The sequence below is a fragment of the Hibiscus syriacus genome, unplaced genomic scaffold (genome assembly GCF_006381635.1).
Source record: "Hibiscus syriacus cultivar Baekdansim isolate YM2019G1 unplaced genomic scaffold, ASM638163v2 tig00112738_pilon, whole genome shotgun sequence".
Classification (NCBI taxonomy): domain Eukaryota; kingdom Viridiplantae; phylum Streptophyta; class Magnoliopsida; order Malvales; family Malvaceae; genus Hibiscus; species Hibiscus syriacus.
Window position 1 is genome coordinate 2,766,657 of NW_024063392.1, and position 22,815 is coordinate 2,789,471.

The window sequence follows — 22,815 nt, forward strand, 5'->3', positions numbered from 1 at the left end:
CATTACCAACACTGACTCATGTCAGTTTTTACCATCTTGCTTAGCCTCCAGGGCGAAGGCTTGAGCCTGACATTGAATGGATTGCATAATGTTCTTCATCGCATCCTGGACCAAAGCACCTTAAGTCACTTTAATCTTGAAATTCTTGTTACGAGTTTCATAGGGAGTAATTCTTCCTTTTAGAATGCTACCACGCTTACTAAGACCAGTATCCTAGAAGCTGGTTGGGCAAGTTGTAAGAGCCTTCTCTTCGACATTAAAGCCCAATGACAGTATGGAGCTTAGAAGAAAGGGATGACCTCAACATAGTTCCTGCCAAACCAAGGGAATTATTGAAAATATGGTTAGTATTTGAGGAAAATTGGGCACCATTTAGATTGATCTAAGGAAAGTCTTCTGTCACGTGAATCACCGGAGGGATTTGTGGAACATTCGTAGCTTTAGAAGAATTAAGGTTCGCAAAGCACGTGGAGGTTTGTATGGAGAGAGGGATGTGCTCGGTTTGCGAGGAGGGAGGGACGAGTTCAGTTTACATGGGAGTGGCAGCACGAGCAAGAGACTCGGACCTGATCCTGTTAAGGTTTTAGTTCCTCACGTAGGTGTCAAGACTAGCGCATGTGGGCCTGTGATTAAGAGGATTGAAATTCTTGTAAAGACTATTTCTTTGACCCGGGGTTTGAGCGTCAATTTTAGTAGCATCCAGATGATCAAGGATAATATCTTTGCCCTAATGGCATTGACATGCACTGGATTCACACCCTCTTCCATAGAGGAAGTTTCCACAATTGTTCTAGTGTGATCTTCCTTAATATGAGGAGACTTTCCATTAACTTGCACAACATCTGTCAAGGCATTAAATCGTGATACTTTATTTTTAGTTTTCTTATTGTTATCGTTTTTAGGTGGTTGTCTCCGTCACCGCCTTCTACAATCATCCACGGTCCATAGGGATTGTTGTCAGGTTGGTGAGTCTCCTTCACTGTTCGAATCAATTTTAGGTCTCAAGGGTGTATCATTCATTGTTGGGGTGGTTGAGACTCGATCAATGTCTTCTCAGTAGGTGGCTCTTGCTCATCTAGTTGACTCGAGAAAATGCAAACATCATTTGAATGTCCAAACCTTCCACATGAAAAGCATATGAGGGGAAGGTTCTCATATTCCATGAGTTGAACTTTATCCCCACCATGATACATGATATTGGCGGTTGTTTGTGAACGACGATCATGACAACTCTTGCAAAGCGTCTTCTGTTGCTAGTATCTTTGCGGAGATCCAGTTGTACGACACTACCAATGAGATTACCAATACAAGTTAAAATTTTCTTTTTGAACATATAAATTGGTAAACCTACAAACCTTATCCATGCCATGATAGTCATTGGGTATGCTTGCGATTTGTTAAAACTCCTTGTCCATGGATGGACAATCAATTATTATCCATATATAATCCAAAGACCCTTGGATATGATTTTCTCATAGTCCTCGTTGTTCTAGTATTTGGCAAGAAAATAGTCGTTCTCAAGATCCATGAGAGTGAACAGTTGGGAGGGTTTCCAAATCGCGAACGTTTTATTCGTTATGGCAAGTAACCCTATATTTCTTCCTAGAAGCTTTAGGACAACGATCTTTGATATGCCCATGAGATTATACTTACGTTTAGATAACTAGATGGACGGAATACCACCACAGGTATCGGTAGTAATATCATTATCGATGATGTCGAGATCTTCCCATCCTCCTCGGTGTAAGAAGTCGAGGAATTCACCCCACTGGTTTTACCCACAAGAATCGCGGCATAGGACAGTGTGGTTGCTGTTAGAGAAGCAACCTCCATAACATTATCCTGGATGTTTTTGGGATCTAGAGGTTTGGGGTTGCCGTTCATGGATTCAACTATCTTGATTGGCGCTGCAAAGAGATCGCTCATGGAGAGAACTTTTTTCGTTTTCTAAAAAATGGGATCTTTCAATTAAGTTTTTCTTCTAGTTAAATTTGAAGTCCGATGCGAATCCAATGAGTCAATAACATGAATCTTGTTTGTGGTCTTTAACACCGCAATGAGAATAATTACTAGAAAAATAACTGTGAAGATCAATTAGAACCACCAACATTAATGAACATAGCAAAAATTCCATAAGCATCTGAAACAAGAGACACCCCTAAAGTATGAAGACGTTAAGATTCCTCCTAGATGAGCATCGAATAAGCTCGATTTACCGTCGGAAGAGGTTGCATCAAAAGCAATTGACAATGAATAGTTGAATAGGACTCATTAAGACCCACGAGGAACTGAAACAAACGATGCTAGCTAACATGTGATAGAGTCAACTGAGATTGCTCACAATAACAAGAAGAAAGGGGAACCAACGTAGAATACTCATCCCAAAGCATGTTAAGACAAATGAAATAAGCTAAGATAAACAAATCATCTTGATTGAGCATCGTGATTTCGTAATGAAGAAAGAAAATACGAGATCCATCAATTTTGTGAAAACACTATTTCAAATCATTTCAAACAAGAGTAGTGTTGGACGGAAAATGATTCCCACAGAAAGCTTAGCACTCACAATGTTGAGAATCCAATAAAATGTGACGTGTCATTGAGAATAGAGAGAGGCATAAAACTCCTCGCGAAGACAATCACCATCGAGGAATCCCACTTATTTTTCGCCAAAAATGCAATATGAATAGACCAACTCCAAATCGAATAATTCTCTATCCCTGTTAACTGATGAGATACCAAAATCGCACCTGAACATGTGAAGGATGTAGATAAAGAGGGTGATTGAAATCCACAATGATATAATCCGATGTCGGAGCCATATCAGAACAATCACGAAAGTGGGAAAAAAATGAGAGAAAAAAAAAAAGAAACGAAAGCCCTAGAAAGAATACGAGACCAAATAAATAAAGAGCTAAACAGTAAGCCCAAAAAGAAACGGCCTGAAACTGATACCATGTTAACAGATAAAATGAATAATATTGTGTGCTTTATTATCATTGAAAATATCTACAACAAATCAACATAACATATACAAGAAATCTAATTGTTTTACTAACTAGCTAACAACATATTTACTACCGTCTAATTAATTCTGAATTTATATTTAACATATTATATTTAAATATATTTAAAAGAAATTGATGAAACTTATTCGAGTTAGACTCGTGAAAAAACCCATTTTACTATATCAAAAAAATAAAATATATTTATATTAAATATTAATATGTTTTATAATTAGATTTAAATAAAATTATTTATTGTTATCAAATATTTAATTTATTTGATATACAAGATGAAAATAAAAAAAATCAATCAAATAATTAAATAAATGAAACTTTTAAATACATTTATCAAACTCAATCCGGATCAAATGGGATTTATCGAGCAGACCGGGTAGTCCGACCCAAACTTGTCCTGACCGATGAAGAGGTTTGCGTCCGTAGAGTGGAGTAAATACACCTGCATGTAGCTTATCACTCACCCCTCCTCACCTACAAAACCCTGTGTGATAGTTTTTGGCGGGACTCTTCCCTCTCTCAGGTCTCTTCTGTTATTATTGATACCATAAAAATGAGAAACATAGGTAAGTCTAGAACCCTAAGTAAATCTTCTGGTAAGCATTTGTGTTCCAAATTTATTTATTTATGTTAAATTTGCAAATTTTCATGTGTTCATTTATCTTTAGTTATCATAAAATATTTCATATTGTTAGACAAATTAAGATGGAGAATGGGTTTACTTTTTTAAGGGGTACCTGGGTGTAAAGTGTTTTTCTTTTTCTTCTTTTGGTAAATTGCATTAAAATTAAATTTTGTTGGAATTCTACTGTTTTTCAGGAAAGGAAGAATTTTGATATCTTGAAATGTTTATGGTGATTTTATATATTGGAAAATTAAAAATTTGGAACATTTTAGTTTTGGTTTTTTATTAGATGTGTATAAGTGTATTTCTTCTTCTAGATGCTTAGTTTGTCCATAAAAATGGGGAAACTAGAAATTTTGAGCTTAATGAGTTTTATCTTTTGATACACTTATAGTGACTTTTATTCCAATTTTGAGCAGGGAAATTATTATTATTATTATTATTATATTTTATTATTAATAATAATGTTAACGTTATTTATGTTATCATTTTACAGGCCAAGGTACACCAAGCACAAATCAGGCCCCAAATTACAAATAGTGCACATCCATGTTGATCGCCAACTTTGAACATGTTACGAGTATATTGGATGATGAAGTATACTTAACATTTAATCCTCTATCTCTTAGCTTTCCAACGCACTTTGAACCGTATCAATCCGATATCGGTAGCTCGAGATATGCTCAAATAAATGAAGACTGTGCAAGCTGGAAAATTAATACGGGATTTACGAATTTTCAACAGATCTTTGTTTTCCATTCACTTGCACAATAGACACGTTGGAACAACATCTTGTTTAGCACGTGCATCTTGTTATTATAACTAGATATACTTGCATTAGCATTTATCATAACAGCATGTTATTATTTATTTTGTTGACTCACGTGCATTCACATTCATGGCAGTATACATAGCATTCGTGTGCTTCATTTGCATTCATATATAATTATTTGTTAGCTCATTAATGTTTGTCATCTTAGCATTCATGCATACGTGTTTGTTCATGTAAAATAAAAAGACTTGTCATGTTTTTCACGTATTAGCATATCATTTGTGTAAGTCTTTGCATTCAACTTTGCATTCAGCACTTTCACGTGTTATTATTGTAGTTTAATGTTAATAAACATGCATCATGGTTCACAAAGCACAAGGACATTCACGCAGCAAGTAAACAGATTATAAGGGTTTAATATCATTGAATTACTTGTTTATTCTTTGCACATATAGGAACACAAGAATTTGTCCCATGCTGAAGTGTTTAGTGGAGCACTAGAAGACAAATCCCACTCACAAAATATGGCAGCAAGGGAATTAAAATATAGCACAAGTGGGCAACGTGTTGGAGCACCTTCAAGACCATTCCAGCTCACCAAAACACATGAGAAGAGTTATTGGAGCATAAGGACACGCAAGGCAGCACCAAAACGTAGAGGGAACCGATAGCAATAGAGAAAGATAATTTGAGCAGTCAAGAAAACCGTAAAGGATCGGTTTCTATTAGCAGTTAACCAACAGAAACGTGGGAAAAGAGACAGTTAATAGGGGTGCGAGGGAGTTTTTTTTTTTTTTTGGGATATTACACAGAGGATAGAAAAGAAAAGAAAAAGTTTTCTAATAGAAAAAAGGGTTTAGGGGGTAGGAAGGATTCTTTTGTTCCTACCAATCGAGGGAGGAAAAGGAATGAAAAAGGGGTTTTGGCCTTCCCCCGTTTTGGCCATCTCAATGAAGAGGAATTTTTTTTTTACTTTTGCAATTACAAATTACAGCACTAGCTTTTAAACAATTCAACCAAATCATTCATGATCGAAAAGGGAAATGAAAATCAGGGAGCAACAAAACACAACCAAAAATATTATTAACTATTAAACATCAGCAGTAAAGATACAACCCGTTTGAGCCAAAATCAATAACAACTAGAGAACCAACATTAAAAAACCAGGCAGAAAACAAAAGAAAAAGAGTAAAAATAGAGAAACCTTACCCCGTTTGGATGAGCCACCGTCACTGTCGCCGGAGAAAAAACAGAGCCTCTCATCGTCAAAGGTAATCCCTAAGTCATTTTCTATTTTTTTGTGATTTAGGGTTTAGAAAAAGGGGCTAAGATGTCTTGAGTCGGATTTATGGAGAGTTGGATTTAGGGCTGTTTGGTTCGTATTTCTTTGGGGTTTAGGGTTACCACGACACGACAGTTTGAAGCTTGAAGCTTTGTGGTTCTCGGTCGAGCCAGAGGAAGAGTAGAGGACGAGTGAGCCAGGTTAGTGTTGTCGTCTCATTTAGGGTTGTTAGATCAGGCTTCTCGGTTTGATTCGATGCCAATCGGAGCGGTGGCGCTGTGAGGTAACCGTTGAGATCCACGACGGTGTGGTGAGTGTCACGACAATGGTGGTTCAAGGAGAGAAGTGGCATTGTTGTTGACTAGGGGTTTAGGTTGCACGGGTTTGGAGAAGAAGAAGAGAGGCAGGGAGAGAGGGAGATATGAGAGATTTCGGCTGGGGGTAAATTAAAGAAAGCAAATGAAGTTAGGGTTTCATTTTTACCCTAGATTTTAAATATATAAGACTATTAAAACGACGGTGTTTTGGGGTATTAGTTACCCGTGTGGGTTATTTTCTTTCTGGGTCATTCAAATTTCCGGTTTCATGTGTGTTAGTCCCTAATTCATATTTCCTACACTTTTTAATTGCACCTTTATATTTTTCTGCGCATGTCATTTTGGTCCAATGTCGTGTTAGGGTTATATTCGTGTTATTTTTACATTTGATATGTAATTTTGCTTTGTTTTATTTTAATCCTTGGTATTCCTTTGGCTTTATTACGTTTGTAGTGCATGATGTTTGAGATTTTCACACATGTTATCTTTCAGTTTACTTAGTTTGTGATGTTGACCTTAAATCTGTCTTTTTTTGCCTTAGTCCATGTTTAAGATTTTCTTTCGTGCATATACATGTAGGATCAGATTACAGTTAGATTCGAAAGTATACTAAATAGGTGTTTGAACGATTATGATATATGTATACATGTATATATTATTTCTAGCATGGTGTATTTTTTTTATAAGCATGTTAGCCTCATGTGCACAACTCGACCATACAACATAACTGGATTAAGGGTAGTACCCTTTTAATTTAAATTTGTTTTAAGTGGGCTGTCTTAACTGATTAGAGGTCCGCTTCTAACACTTTTAAATTAAAAGTGTATCCCATTAGTGACACTTAAGAATGTGATTTATCACTTTAAAATTTGGTAATGGAAGAAAAAGAAATGTTCGGCTATTTAAATTTATCGAGAAAAGGTTGTTATAACTTTTAAGATCTGGTCTCGATATTTGTAAATAATCGAACATTTTTTTATCTTTCTAAAACGACTCGGTAATTTTAATTTAATTTATTTGAGTGCTTTTGAATGTTTTTTAAATTTACATTTCGTTTTATGGGATCAAAAATCAAATTAAATTCGAAGTTGTAAAATTCATTGCAAAGACATTAATTAATCAACTAGGTACCGATTTAAGGCGCTGTGGGGGTGCTAATCCTTCCCTACACGTAACCGACTCCCGAACTTGATTTTGGTAACGCATACCTTAACTTGTTTTTTTAATTAAAATTAATTTTTTATTTAAAATAACAAACATTTTTGGGTGCCCAATCACACCCTAATCAAAGATTGGTGACGACTCTTCAAACCGTATTTTTTTATCGTAAAGGAAATCCAATATTTTTCGAAACTAGAGGTCTTTTAAATCACATTTGTTTTTAAATTAAAGAGATAATTAAGAATTAATGTGGTTTTTAAAATCTCATAAAAAATCGTTTCGACAGCTTGGCGACTCCACTGGGGACCTTTTTTTTAGAGAGTCAGGTCGATAGTCGATTAATTAATTGTCTTTGCAATTGAAAATTACAAATTCGTTTTAATTTGGTTTTTGATCCATTGTTTGGTTTTAATAAGTTTTGTTTGTATTTTGATTTCTTTAATTTAATTCGTTTGACAATTAAATAGTTGTACTAATCTGTTTGTTAATGATTTCAGAATAATTGTTTGTTTTAAGAATTGATTTTGAGTGTTTTTGTTTTTTTCGCTTTTTCTCACACACTACAGAGTTGCATTATCATGACATGAGCTAAAACCCCGCTCCGTCCTATTTAAGTAGGAGTGAGAGACTATGCCCTCGTGTGGTTTTCACCTCCGCATGGGATAGTGGATCGCTCCTGGAGCTCACGCCTTATGGTACTCGTGATGGTATTCACCTCCGCACGGACATAAAGAGGTGTGTTCCCTCGAAATTGAACTCGATCCCCTAAAGCCTGTGATGGGCCAGGATTGAGGGTTCGGCAGCCCAAGGGGGCACCGACAAGGATAATTCGAGAACCTATTACTTTAGAACCTAACCCAACATATAGTGAACGTAGAGCTTGAACTTAGGTTGAACCAAACCCGAACCTTAAGAGTCCCGTGAGGAGGGTACACAAGGAAAAGCTTTTTGAGTCATTCATTTTCGTTTTTTCGAATAAATGCATGTGAACTAGATATCACGCGGTTAGGTTTATTTGTCAAGCAAGCATGCGAATTAGATATCATGCGGTTAGGGTTTTAATGTTCAAACAAAGCATGGGGGTAGATATCATGTTGGGTAGGATCTACTAAAGCATGATTGGGTAGCCAGCATGTGAGGGTAAGTTTTATTTGATGTTTATGGTACTTATTTTGTTGTTTATATTATTTGCACTAACCCATTTTTGTTCTATGTCTATTTTATTTTGATTTTATTGCATTCAGATCTTCATGTCATTACAAGGTGTTAATTCACAAGTGATTGACTAATAAGAATGTTGTTCATAATGAGACAAGAAATTTTTAACCATGTAATCAAAATCTGGAGATCCAGAGGCATTTATATGATTCATGAAGAAGAACATTCGACGAATGAAGAAATTTGAACTTGAATGAAGAACGATTCATGAAGAAGGACATCCGATGAATGAAGAAATTTGAAACTGATTGAAGACCGATCCACAAAGAAAGACATCCTGAAGATGTTCCCTCAGGAGATAGATGCAGTAATGCCAAGGACGAGAAGACTCTTCACAAAGACGTGAAGAGAACTTTCCATTGAAAGTGGAGATGGAGATCCCAAGATTCAATTCAAGGACAATCGATTTCATCAAATGTGATAAAATACGCCGACCATTTTGGAGATACAATTCCAGATTCCATGAAGAGTATGGTTCAAGGAAATGAAGAATCACAATTGTATTTTGATTACATGGTGTAATGAAATCTTGTTGTCTAAATGAAGGTTGTTCTATAATGGTCACTTTTGGGATTAACACCTTTTGCATTTGCATTTTTGCATCCATATTTGCATTCACATCGCTTTAATTTAAGCATCTTTACATGCATAAATCATGAAAATATGAGAGTAACTCGTGAAGGATGATGTGGCAGAAGCTCTGAAATTAAATTGAAGTTACCTTGAGACGTGTTTCTGGAAAGATAGACAACAATGAATGAGATCTTAGCACGAGTTAGTAAGATCAAGAGAATTCAAGAACAGCTCGTAAGGACCCAACAAGAAATGATTGATGAAGCAAGGAAGTTCCAAGTTGAATCCAGGAGACAGATGTCCAAGTTGATGAGCATAATGATTACAGTGATATATGGGGAGAAATCATCAGATGACCCTATTACACAAGAAAATATGAAGACTTCGGGTGAGAATCTGAATGTTAGTGGTGCAGCCAATGTAATGATAGCAAATGATCAAGAACAGATGAAGACTTCGAGTGAGAATCTTAATGTTAGTGGTGCAGCCAATATGATGATAGCAACTGATTAAGAACCTGTTAGGGGATGTGGTAATTCAAGTCAACTCCAAAAATCAAGTAAGATTCCAGAAGATGCTACGGAGATCATACTGGGAAAAGTAGAAGTTAAGGGTGAAACTTCTAATACGAAAGTGGAACCGGACTCAAAGAAAAGAGGCATAGAGGAGGTTCAAGTGTCAGTAAAGAAGGCCAAAAAGAATAGAAAGAAGAGGAAGAGGACACCTATGGTTCCGATTCTGATCTCATATTCAGACTTGTTACCCTTTCTCTTTGAAAGTGGGCTTCTAAAGCCTTTTCCTCCGAGGTACAATACTTATTTGCGTTCAGACTGGCAAGGTGTCAAGAGATCATGCGGTTATCATTCTCAGAGTTTAGCCACTCTACAGAAGATTGTTTGATCCTGAGATTTAAAGTTCAAAACTTCATCACAGAAGGGTTGTTATGCTTTGAAAATGGAAAACCTAAGCTCCCTGGAAGCTCAAAACGTGTCGATGAAGGGAGATCTGCAAATCAATGTCTCTCCCAAGATGTTGGTCAAATGTTAAACCTTCAAAGCGAATGTTCCAGTGGTCAGTCACAAGGTCTTCAATATGATCATAATAACGGAAAGGAGAAAGTGAGATCAAAAGAGTTTTCATATAGCCAGATATATCCAAAGTTGCTCCAAGCCCAACTGATTGTCCCACGTCTGGCCAAGCCTTTGCTGCCCCCTTATTCGAGTTGGTATAATGAGGATGTTACTTGTGAATATCATGCTGGAGCCCGAGGACACTCCATCAAGAATTGTAGCAACTTCAAGCGACAGGTTCGAGATCTTTTGGATCATGGAGTTATAGAGGTGGATGCTCAGCAGTTGAAAATTAATCGCCAGAATGAAGTTGAGGAGGTTGAAACAAGTGAAGTACATGCCAAAGAGAGTGTTGAAAATGAGAAAAATAAAATCAAGGAAAGCGAGATATGTGAAGCAGAGATAAAAGACTCAACTCTTGAGACCTCTCTGACGCTAAAAAAGAAGATATAAGTGGGAAATGACAAGAAGAAAGTTAAAGAAGAGGTAGTCCGAGACTGGCCGCAGAAGATGTCTTGGGAAAATACGACCATCAAGGTTTTTCAAGTGCCCATTTTCGACTTGTTATCCCCTTTAATCAAGAATCAATACCTCACTCCAAGGCCATTAAGAATGAAGACTAGCCCATCCGCTTATGGCTACGACCCGAATAGTGCTTGTGATTTTCATATGGGGGCATTAGGTCATCCCACTGACAAGTGCATACCGTTGATGGAAGAGATATGGGGAGAGAATGAGGATGAAAACCCTAATCCAATGGGGCACCCGCCATTCTAGGGAAAGTAGGGCCCCTTGGTTGAACAAGTGAAGGTTGTGCTCTACCACAATCGCATTTCCCATTTGCAATGTCATGTTTGAACTTGTTTTTCATTATTTCTCAGTTTTTTTATAATGATATTTAAATGAACTCATGTTACTTTAAGAATGGTGATCATTGAATCAAATTCATGATTTGAAATTCTTTGAATATCAATTGAATTAAAAGCTCTTTAATGGTTAGAGTTATAAACTTTTGACAAAATGGCAAGGTTGAAACATGATAAAACAAGGACCTTGACCTTATCCCCAGAAGATACAATCAAACACCATACCTTTTTATTGCAGGGACCGATATAGCCTTCTTCTATCATAATGGAATGAACCATAAGCTTGGTATTCAGGTATGCATAGAAGCGGACAACATGGGGCATCTTTTGTGTATGATGTTACAAAACCGACTAGATTACACTTTTGTTGATGACGTTCAATGATGATTATGATCTTTACGGATGGAATAGTCGAGTAGATGAGTCTAGTTTAGGTCAGTTGCTTGGGAATTGAACTCTAACAATGAGATTTTCTGACTTTCAACAACACATAGACTATGACAGGTTCTTCTTGACAAGCTTAAGAAATTGGATCCGTATACCTAGATTATAATATTATATGTATATAATAAAGCTTGAGATGTCCCTCTAGAGAAATTGGTTAAACGCCCCGGCTTTATGGATAGAATTTAGTTAGCCTGATAAAAATGATTATATGTATACAATAAAGTTGAGCTATTCCGCTAAAGCAATTGGTTATAGAGGAAACTCGAAAGCCCTGGCTTTATGAATAGATTATATTCAAACCATGACCTTGATTGGGTACTTGGCAATTCGGTGTATGCTCCACTGTGATTGTCAAGTCAAAGACTTTGTGATGAGATGAACCCTTCAGCTAGCCCGATAAAGGAAAATTACAATAAAGTTGATTTCAGCTAGCCAGTGTATGGCAAATTAAATCAATTTTATAAATAAGGAGTTGCAACAAAAATGGACTAAGGGAGTTAAGGAACACCTGTTATAGTCAATTTCACACGTGCACTCAGAAATTTCATTTTTAGATCGATATTTCTGCACTGTCTTGGTTAGAGGAGTCTACGAGGCTTGAACAAATGGAAGATTTCAGAGAACTGAAATGGAAGTGTTCTAGAAAGTCTAGTAATGGATTATACTAGTTGCGTTATTTTGTCCGCATCCGATTAAAATACCAAGCCAAGAAAGAAGGGCATGTTGCAACATTCACGATGACCGAGAAGGAAATGATATTTCGGTGGTTGAAACCTTAGAAAATAGGAAGCCAACCTGAAGCCAACCCATCAATTTTGACACTTGTCAAAGAACTATAACCCTGGAAATATTAAAGAGCTATTGATTCTTTTGATATTTTTTGAACTCATGTTTATGATTTGATTCGATTGTGAGCCTGAATTAAGGGGCAATATTTTATAAAAAAATTTCATTCTTTTATCCCTAAAATAAGAGAAAGGGGAAAAATATTTTCAAACATGATAGTTCAAATGTGAAAGGTCCTTGAGGCTGGTGAGGCTCTTTTTGCCTCTATTGAAGAAAGAATAAGCGATGCTAGAACATGAAGCATTCCACAGTGTTGAAAGCAAATAGTTCGAGAGATCGAAAGGATTGAGGAATGGAGCTTGTAATACTCATTTGTGACATTGGCAGCAATCTATCAAAAAGATGATCACTTATGGGATAGGGGCACACATATCCCAACTCATAACAAAATGCAAGTCATTATGTTAGAAGGGTTGATCATTCCTTAAGTGTCCATGGAAACATGAAGAAAAGCCCTCAAGCTATTTGATAACACTCTTGTTTAGTAGTACTAGAATGTGAGCTTTCAAAGTTAAGAGATTTTGGTACGAAGGGAGCCATGAATACCCACGTTGGGGCATGACCGAACCCACATCATGTTGAAATGATAAGATTCAGACCAAGAGGACGTTGAGAGTGAGTCTTACAACTTGAAATGTTGGGGCATTTTGAAGGCTTGTTCCAGCTAGAGGTATTATTTGTGGGGCATCTTTGGAAGCCAATGAAGACCTGTGGAGCGATCATTGAATTGAAAAATGGTTCCAAGGGAATAAAAATGTATGAAGAATGAAAATGGTGAAACGGTGACAGTGGAGTTTACCATATATGATCATTTTGTCCATCATAGTGGCATTATTCTGGTGATTTCACATGCATCAATGTTGGCGAGCCGAAACATCCCACTTTAATCTTCATTGAGTTTTGGTATTCTTGTAATCCCATACAAAAACTCTGGATGTTATGCAAAGAGCTTCTCTGGTTAAAAGATATGGGCAGAAGCCACAAGAAAAGATGAATGTGTTGACAAATGATTTACGAACCAGTAAATATGATGCTGAATCAATGTTGCGATCATGTTTTGTTTCCATTATCCGAGATGAAGGTTGTCATACGCAACTCCAAGGTTAAAATGAGAAATGACGTGGTGACATGAAAAATTGGGATAAATCCTCCTTGTGATATGAGTTAAAGCAGAATAGATGATATTATCCCATTGATCTTTGTGGAGTTTGGCGCAGTCATGTACAGTCTCCAAAAAGGGGGCAACACAATCATATTTCTGACCATAGCAAGAAGTTAAGAGAGAAAACACTTTCTCCGAAATAAAGATAGATAACAAAGACGACAAAGAGACATAAGAAGATCAGAGGGCTCGTCAAAGATACAAGTTGGAAACTATGAGTTGCTACACGGGTATATAAAGCAGACACTGGAAAGGAATGATAAAGTATAAGAAGACTATGTTCACCACTTTGAAGTTAAGTGAAGATTGATTCAACATTTATGCATTCATGAGAACATCATTTGCATAAAAGAAAATGTGTTACACTAATACATTTAATTGCATTCGTGTTCGTGTTTCATGCATAAACACATGGTTTTGACAGACCTTCCAGTGAAAAGAGAAGATGCATGATGTCAAAAGGCCAACAAGTCGAAAGGAAGATTTCAAACCTCAAACGCAAGGAATCACGTTCAGAGATGCATACCCTGAAGAATTGAGAGGTCTAATCCACAGAATAAGCATTACTCTAAAGTGATAACCATCAGATATAGAAGAAAAACAGAGATGTTCGTGTATGAAGAGAGGAATCACTCGATTGAAGTGACTTGTACACAGAAGATTGGGGCAAAGCCAAGTCTTCACCAAAGAGTAATGAAGCAAATCCATTTTGAGCCTTCACCAAAGAGTAGTGAATCCAACCATCTTAAGCCTTCACCGAAGAGTAGTGAAGCATATCCTTTTTAGGCCTTCTCGGAAGAGTGTTGGAGCAAACCATCAGACTATCAGATGTAGGAGAAAAAGTAAAATTTCTCGAGTACAAAGAAAAGGAAACGCGCGCGAGGAGTTATTAACCGATTCAATGTCCCAGGAAGGGAGGGGTTCAAATGACAGTCAAGTCAAGGAAGACTCTCGCATTTAGTTGCGGCGAGACAAGCTCTCAATAGAGAAATGAATTCGAAAAGATTCTCTTAAATTCTAAATTTTTGAGTATAGTGATTTTCAAATTTTCAAGAACACATTAATGATTGATAATGTTTGATTTTCAGGTTCGACCTTCGAAGCAAATCAAACTTAAGTCTTCACGAGAGAGTAGTGAAGCAAATCATCTAGAAGTCTTCACAAGAAAGTAGTAAAGCAGAAGAAGATGTTCGAGTTCCATACTCCCTAGAGAAAGAGGGAGTGAACCCGTAAGAAGAAGATGTTCGAGTTCCATACTCCCTAGAGAAAGAGAGAGCGAACCCCTAAGAAGAAGATATTCGAGTTCTATACTCCCTAGAGAAAGAGGGAGCGAACCTGTAAGAAGAATATGTTTGAGTTACATACTCCCTAGAGAAAGAGGGAGCGAACCGTAAGAAGAAGATGCTCGAGTTTCATACTCCCTAGAGAAAGAGGGAGCGAACCCGTAAGAAGAATATGTTCGAGTTACATACTCCCTAAAGAAAGAGGGAGCGAACCCGTAAGAGAATATGTTCGAGTCTTATACTCTCTGAAGGAATAGGGAGTAGACACGATTGTTGAAGATTGTTCGAGTCTCATACTCTCTGAAGAAATAGGGAGCAGACACATTTTCAAAAGATTTTCAAGTTTTATACTCCCTAAAGAAAGAGGGAGCGAACCCGTTTGTAGAATATTTTCAAGTTCTATACTCCCTGAAGAAAGAGGGAGCGAACCCGTAGGCAAAAGATTGTTCGAGTTTCTACTCCCTGAAGGAATAGGGAGTGAACATGTTTTCCGAGGATTTTTCAAGTCTCACCCCGGGGGAGGAGTGGAGCAGATCCCTCATCAAGTTTTAAAGCAGAGATGGAACTGGACAAAAACGTGTTGTCTCTTTTTATCTTTGCTCTATTCTTGTTAACACAAGGATGAGCAAAGAGGGGCAGCTGTAGACACCCGTTTTGTCTGGGAAATTATTATTATTATTATTATTATTATATTATATTATTATTATTAATTAATAATGTTAACGTTATTTATGTTATCATTTTACAGGCCAAGGTACACCAAGCACAAATCAGGCCCCAAATTACAAACAGTGCACGTCATCCATGTTGATCGCCAATTTTGAACATGTTACGAGTATATTTGGATGATGACGTATTCTTAACATTTAATCCTCTATCTCTTATCTTTCCAACGCACTTTGAACCGTATCAATCCGATATCGGTAGCTTGAGATATGCTCAGATAAATGAAGACTGTGCAAGCTGGAAAATTAATACAGGATTTACGAATTTTCAACAGATCTTTGTTTTCCATTCACTTGCACAATAGACACGTTGGAACAACATCTTGTTTATCACGTGCATCTTGTTATTATAACTAGATATACTTGCATTAGCATTTATCATAACAGCATGTTATTATTTATTTTGTTGACTCACGTGCATTCACATTCATGGCGTATACATAGCATTCGTGTGCTTCATTGCATTCATATAATTATTTGTTAGCTCATTAATGTTGTCATCTTAGCATTCATGCATACGTGTTTGTTCATGTAAAATAAAAAGACTTGTCATGTTTTTCACGTATTAGCATATCATTTGTGTAAGTCTTTGCATTCAACTTTGCATTCAGCACTTTCACGTGTTATTATTGTAGTTTAATGTTAATAAACATGCATCATGGTTCACAAAGCACAAGGATATTCACGCAGCAAGTAAACATATTATAAGGGTTTAATATCATTGAATTACTTGTTTATTCTTTGCACATATAGGAACACAAGAATTTTTCCCATGCTGAAGTGTTTAGTGGAGCACTAGAAGACAAATCCCACTCACAAAATATGGCAGCAAGGGAATTAAAATATAGCACAAGTGGGCAACGTGTTGGAGCACCTTCAAGACCATTCCAGCTCACCAAAACACATGAGAAGAGTTATTGGAGCATAAGGACACGCAAGGCAGCACCAAAACGTGGAGGGAACCGTTAGCAATAGAGAGAGATATTTTGAGCAGTTAAGAAAACCGTAAAGGATCGATTTCTATTAGTAGTTAACCAACAGAAACGTGGGAAAAGAGACAGTTAACAGGGGGAACGAGGGAGTTTTTTTTTTTTTTTTTGGAGATTACACAGAGGATAGAAAAGAAAAGAAAAAGTTTTCTAACAGAAAAAAGGGTTTAGGGGGTAGGAAGGATTCTTCTGTTCCTACCAGTCGAGGGAGGAAAAGGCATGTAAAAGGGGTTTTGGCCTTCCCCCGTTTTGGCCATCTCAATGAAGAGGAATTTTTTTTACTTTTGCAATTACAAATTACAGCACTAGCTTTTAAACAATTCAACCAAATCATTCATGATCAAAGAGGGAAATGAAAATCAGGGAGCAACAAAACATAACCAAAAATATTATCAGCTATTAACCATCAGCAGTAAAGATACAACCCGTTCGAGCCAAAATCAATAACAACTAGAGAACCAACATTAAAAAACCAGGCAGAAAATGAAAGAAAAAGAGTAAAAATAGAGAAACCTTACCCCGTTTGGATGAGCCACCGTCACTATCGCCGGAGCAAAAGTGGAGCCTCTCATCGTCAAAGGTAATCCCTAAGTCCTTTTCTATTTTTTTTGTGATTTGGGGTAGAAAAAGGGGCCTAAGATTGTCTTGGAGTTGGGATTTATGGAGAGTTGGATTTAGGGCTGTTTGGTTCGTATTTCTTTGGGGTTTAGGGTTACCACGACACGACGGTTTGAAGCTTGAAGCTTTGTGGTTCTCGGTCGAGCCAGAGGAAGAGTAGAGGACGAGTGAGCCAGGTTAGTGTTGTCGTCTCATTTAGGGTTGTTAGATCAGGCTTCTCGGGTTGATTCGATGCCAATCAGAGCGGTGGCGCTGTGAGGTAACCGTTGAGATCCACGACGGTGTGGTGAGTGTCACGGCGATGGTGGTTCAAGGAGAGAAGCGGCGTTGTTGTTGACTAGGGGTTTAGGTTGCACGGGTTTGGAGAAGAAGAAGAGAGGCAGGGAGAGAGGGAGATATGAGATATTGCGGCTGGGGGTAAATTAAAGAAAGCAAATGAAGTTAGGGTTTCATTTTTACCCTAGATTTTAAATATATAAGACTATTAAAACGACGGCGTTTTGGGGTATTAGTTACCCGTGTGGGTTATTTTCTTTCTGGGCCATTCAAATTTCCGGTTTCATGTGTGTTGGTCCCTAATTCATATTTCCTGCACTTTTTAATTTCACCTTTATATTTTTCTGCGCATGTCATTTTGGTCCAATGTCGTGTTAGGGTTATATTCATGTTATTTTTACATTTGATATGTAATTTTTCTTTGTTTTATTTTAATCCTTGGTATTCCTTTGGCTTTATTACGTTTGTAGTGCATGATGTTTGAGATTTTCACACATGTTATCTTTCAGTTTACTTAGTTTGTGATGTTGACCTTAAATCTGTCTTTTTTGCCGTAGTCCATGTTTAAGATTTTCTTTCGTGCATATACATGTAGGATCAGATTACAGTTAGATTCGAAAGTATACTAAATAGGTGTTTGAACGATTATGATATATGTATACATGTATATATTATTTATAGCATGGTGTATTTTTTTTATAAGCATGTTAGCCTCATGTGCACAACTCGACCATACAACATAACTGGATTAAGGATAGTACCCTTTTAATTTAAATTTGTTTTAAGTGGGCTGTCTTAACTGATTAGAGGTATGCTTCTAACGATTTTAAATTAAAAGTGTATCCCATTAGTGACACTTACGAAAGTGATTTATCACTTTAAAATTTGGGAATGGAAGAAAAAGAAATGTTCGGTTATTTAAATTTATCGAGAAAAGGTTGTTATAACTTTTAAGATCTGGTCTCGATATTTGTAAATAATCGAACATTTTTTATCTTTCTAAAACGACTCGGTAATTTTAATTTAATTTATTTGAGTGATTTTGAATGTTTTTTAAATTTACATTTTCGTTTTATGGGATCAAAAATCAAATTAAATTCGAAGTTGTAAAATTCATTGCAAAGACATTAATTAATCGACTAGGTACCGATTTAAGGCGCTGTGGGGGTGCTAATCCTTCCCTACACGTAACCGACTCCCGAACTCGATTTTGGTAACGCATACCTTAACTTGTTGTTTTAATTAAAATTAATTTTTTATTTAAAATAACAAACATTTTTTGGTGCCCAATCACACCCTAATCAAATATTGATGGCGACTCTTTGAACCGTATTTTTTTATCGTAAAGGAATTCCAATATTTTTCGAAACGAGAGGTCTTTTAAATCACATTTGTTTTTAAATTAAAGAGATAATTAAGAATTAATGTGGTTTTTTAAAATCTCATAAAAAAATCGTTTCGACAGGGACTCAGAAGAGGTAGTTTCATCTTGTTCTGTAATCTGAGAGATGGCATGAGTTGAACTTATTATTTTATTGCTTTTCATTGTAGCTAATGAAGTGTAGGATAAAAAGTTACCTGTTCAGAATCTTCTTTGTTTTGCTGAATGTTGTAGCGTTCACTTATGCATGATGGAGCAGAATTGGCTGGTGTGATCAACTCTTTTTCTGGAAATACTGTAATTTATGATACATTTGTGCGCTACATGTCACATAAGAATCCTTATAACAGCTATATTGATGAGTACTCACAGGTTTTTTTTCCTGTAGATTGCAGCTTTATCTGTGGCATTATTTAGAGCTTTGAAGTTTACAGCACGGTATTGATGAGCCTTATTTTTGGTCTTGGACAGTGTGCTCTTTTCGTCGTTGTTGCAGTCATTTGTAAAGTTGTTTAAAGTGTCAATCTTTTCTGTCCATATTGTAGTTGGTCGAGGTAAAACAATGATCATTCTCATGTTAGTCATATAACCTCTTTCAGGTTTGTGTCCATTTTGGACGTTGCCTCCTTACAACCCGAGGCTGATAAATTTGAACCTTCAAGTCAAGAGTCAGACAGGGTGGGTGGAGGGATATTCAGTACCTCAACATTGATAGTGGCTAATCCAAAAGGAGCTTCTGTTGCTGCATCTCCAGTGAAATCATCCCCATGCAGTGAGAGAGACCATCGTGGTGAAATTTCTTTTAGGAGTTCACAAAGAAGTAAGGGTGGCTGCTCAACAGGCAATGCCGCTCAATCCAGATGTTCTACTTCTGTTGATGAATTGACTGATGGAAAATCAATCTGTCAGGTGCAGTCGGATGCATCTGGAGGATCTGTTCCTATGAATTCTCAGGGGTTGAAGAGGAAAGGGGATTTTGAGTTTGAGATGCAGTTGGCAATGGCTATTTCTGCTACTAGTGTCGAAACTCATGAAAACATTCTTGGGCCATCAGATGTGAAAATATTAAATGGTAATAACTCATTAAAAGCATCTACGCTTACAAAGAGATGGAAAAGGATCGAAAGAGTAGAACCTGCTTCTTGCTCCCAAGGACTTTCTACTGCACTTGGATCAAGAAAAGTAGGGTCTCCACTGTTTTGGGCAGAAGTGTACTGTGATGGTGAGAACTTGACTGGGAAGTGGGTGCATGTGGACTCTGTGAATGCTATTATAGATGGAGAGCAGAAAGTAGAAGATGCAGCTGCTGCATGCAAAACATCATTGAGATACGTAGTTGCGTTTGCAGGCAGTGGGGCTAAATATGTGACCCGCAGGTTTTGATTCCTTCCTAATTAGACGTTTTTTTTTCCTCCATTGGGATGCATGTGGCATTCTAAGAGAGATAATTTTGGTAATTGTTTTCTGTGTATATATATATCTTCTAATGCCTACTTTTGAAGTTTTCTTCTATTTAGTTGAAATGACATTCTGACTACTTTGCTGCTTTTAATGGATAAAGTTAGATCCTCAATGGACCTCTCTTTTTGAATTAATATGTATTTTCTTGGAGATTTATACATTTATGAAAAAAGTTGTGTCGAAATAGGACTAGGGGATTACTATTTAACAGAAAAGCTCTTAGATGTTTTTGCCTACCACCCTGTTAGTTGGCCTTAAAAGGGATTTCGTTTACTTTGTATGTTATTACCAATTTTATTTGCTAATACATTTATAGTACAGGTATTGCATGAAGTGGTACAAAATAGCCCCGAAACGAGTTAATCCAATTTGGTGGGATTCCGTGTTGGCACCTTTTAGGCAGTTAGAGTCGGGAGCAACTGGGGGGTACAATTAATTTGAAAAGCTCCAAAATAATGCCTCAGATGAGCAGGAAAAAACCAAAGCATCTGAATATTCAGGTGAAGATAGTCGTTCAAACCATCTTATCTTATCTGAGAGGTCAGGTCAAGAAACTTCTGAAGAGTTCGGCAGTAACACCGAAGTTGGATCTTCTGTAAAGGACTCTTTTGTTGCCACCAGGAACTCTCTGGAAGATATGGAACTTGAAACTAGGGCACTAACTGAGCCCCTTCCCACTAATCAGCAGGTATAGTGGTTGGTTGGTCCAATCAATGTAATTCTTAGAAGTTTCTTGCCTAGATGTGCTTTTTTTAATAGTGCTTTTTAACTTTGTCCATACTTAACAGACCTATAAAAATCATGCATTGTATGCACTTGAAAGATGGGTTACAAAGTATCAGATTCTACATCCTAAAGGTCCAATTCTTGGTTTCTGCTCAGGTCATCCAGTGTATCCTCGCACCTCTGTGCAAACTCTCAAGACAAAAGAAAGATGGCTGTGCGAAGGGCTGCAGATTAAAGGCAATGAGGTTCCTGCAAAGGTGTGAATCGATGGTTGTAATTGCTTCTGCATTAATTTTCATTTTGGTTAATCTGAATAAATTACAACTCACAACTGATTTCCTCAGATATTGAAGCGTTCTGCAAAACTAAAGAAAGCTCGAGTTTCTGAAGAAGATGACTGTGATGAGATTGATTCCAAAGGTATTGAACTCTATGGGAAGTGGCAGCTGGAGCCACTGTGTCTCCCCCATGCTGTTGATGGAATTGTGCCAAAGGTGATTGCTTTTACTTTCTTGTGGATGCCATGGAAGTGCATATTCGAATAAGCCTTTAACTTAATCATTTGTATTGTTATCTCTGCAATCAATAAACCTTCATTTCAAGCAATCAATAACTGGTTGCTAATTCCCTTCCTTTTATGGTTACCTCTGCAAGTGCTGTTTTCCTGTCGTTCTTGGATACTATATGTGAAGATTCATTCCAACGGCAGATGAATCGTTTCCTTTTTCAAGAAAATATGCCGCAAAACAAATAGTTTTCCATAACTTACATCTCAATATTTAAAGACTCAAGTCCTATATGAAATTAATTTGAAAACGAATAGAGCGCTCAAGTCATTCCAGTTCATATAACCATTAGTCTTAGAAATTCATTTGGTTATCCTTAGTTTTTTTTTCCCCCTGATGTTGGATCCCTATGCTTGATACTAGAATGAGCGCGGTTAAGTTGATGTGTGGTCTGAGAAGTGCCTTCCACCAGGAACCAGGGACTGTTCACTTAAGGTTGCCGAGGGTATTTGCTGTTGCTAAGAGGCTGGAAATCGATTATGCTCCGGCCATGGTCGGTTTTGAGTATAGAAATGGTCATGCTACTCCTGTCTTTGATGGAATTGTGGTCTGTACAGAGTTCAAGGATTCACTACTAGAGGTAACTAAATCAAACCTAATGATTGAGATAAATTATTAGACTTGGCATATTATATTTTACTTGAACTTGGAAAATCCATCCAAACTCTATCCCTGATTAGTAGTCGCGGCTCCTCCCTTTTTCCTCTAGGCTTATGCAGAAGAAGAAGAGAGAAGAGCGGCTGAAGAGAAGAAACGGAATGAAGCACAAGCTATCTCAAGATGGTATCAGCTTCTGTCGTCTATTATAACTAGACAAAAATTAAATAGCTATTATGGAGACGGTTCGTCATCACAATCATCATTCAGAGATTTCCAAGATACGAATAACGAGATAAAGCTCCAATCGAAAGCAGCCAGGATGGTAGGCAATCTACAGGCCATTTGAAAGGAGATAACAGAGGTACTATGTATAACGCTTCATCGGGAGTAGTAGAGGTAGGGCATGAACATGTATATTTAACCATAAATGAAAGTTTCGATGTGGAGAACTCAGTCCGAACAAAGCTTTGCGAGTGTGGATTTTCAATCCAAGTGGAAGAACTATAGCATCATGTTAGGTGGTCGATCCAACTGTGGAAGAAGTGTCGGACCCCAATTTTGCATATAAGTGGACCAAGATTGCAACTGGGACTGCCTATTTTGACAACAATTGGATATTGCTTTCTAGTAATATAATACCACATGGAAAACCTCCGTTATTTGCTTTAGCTAAGCTGTTGTAAGTAATCATGGACCCTCTAAACGTTAAAGACGATGAAGTTTTGTTTACATTTGTTCCCCCAGTTGATCCGAGTTTGTCGTTTTTACAACACTCAGAAACGGAGTTCATCATAGGTGGATTTATATTTGTATCAGGATAGAAGTTTGGGT

At 37.1% G+C, this 22,815-nt stretch overlaps 1 pseudogene; it reads left to right on the plus strand.

Annotated features, from left to right (window-relative positions):
* The first annotated feature begins 266 nt into the window (after window positions 1-266).
* On the plus strand, window positions 267-22,513 carry LOC120182907 (annotated as a pseudogene).
* Window positions 22,514-22,815: the final 302 nt, after the last annotated feature.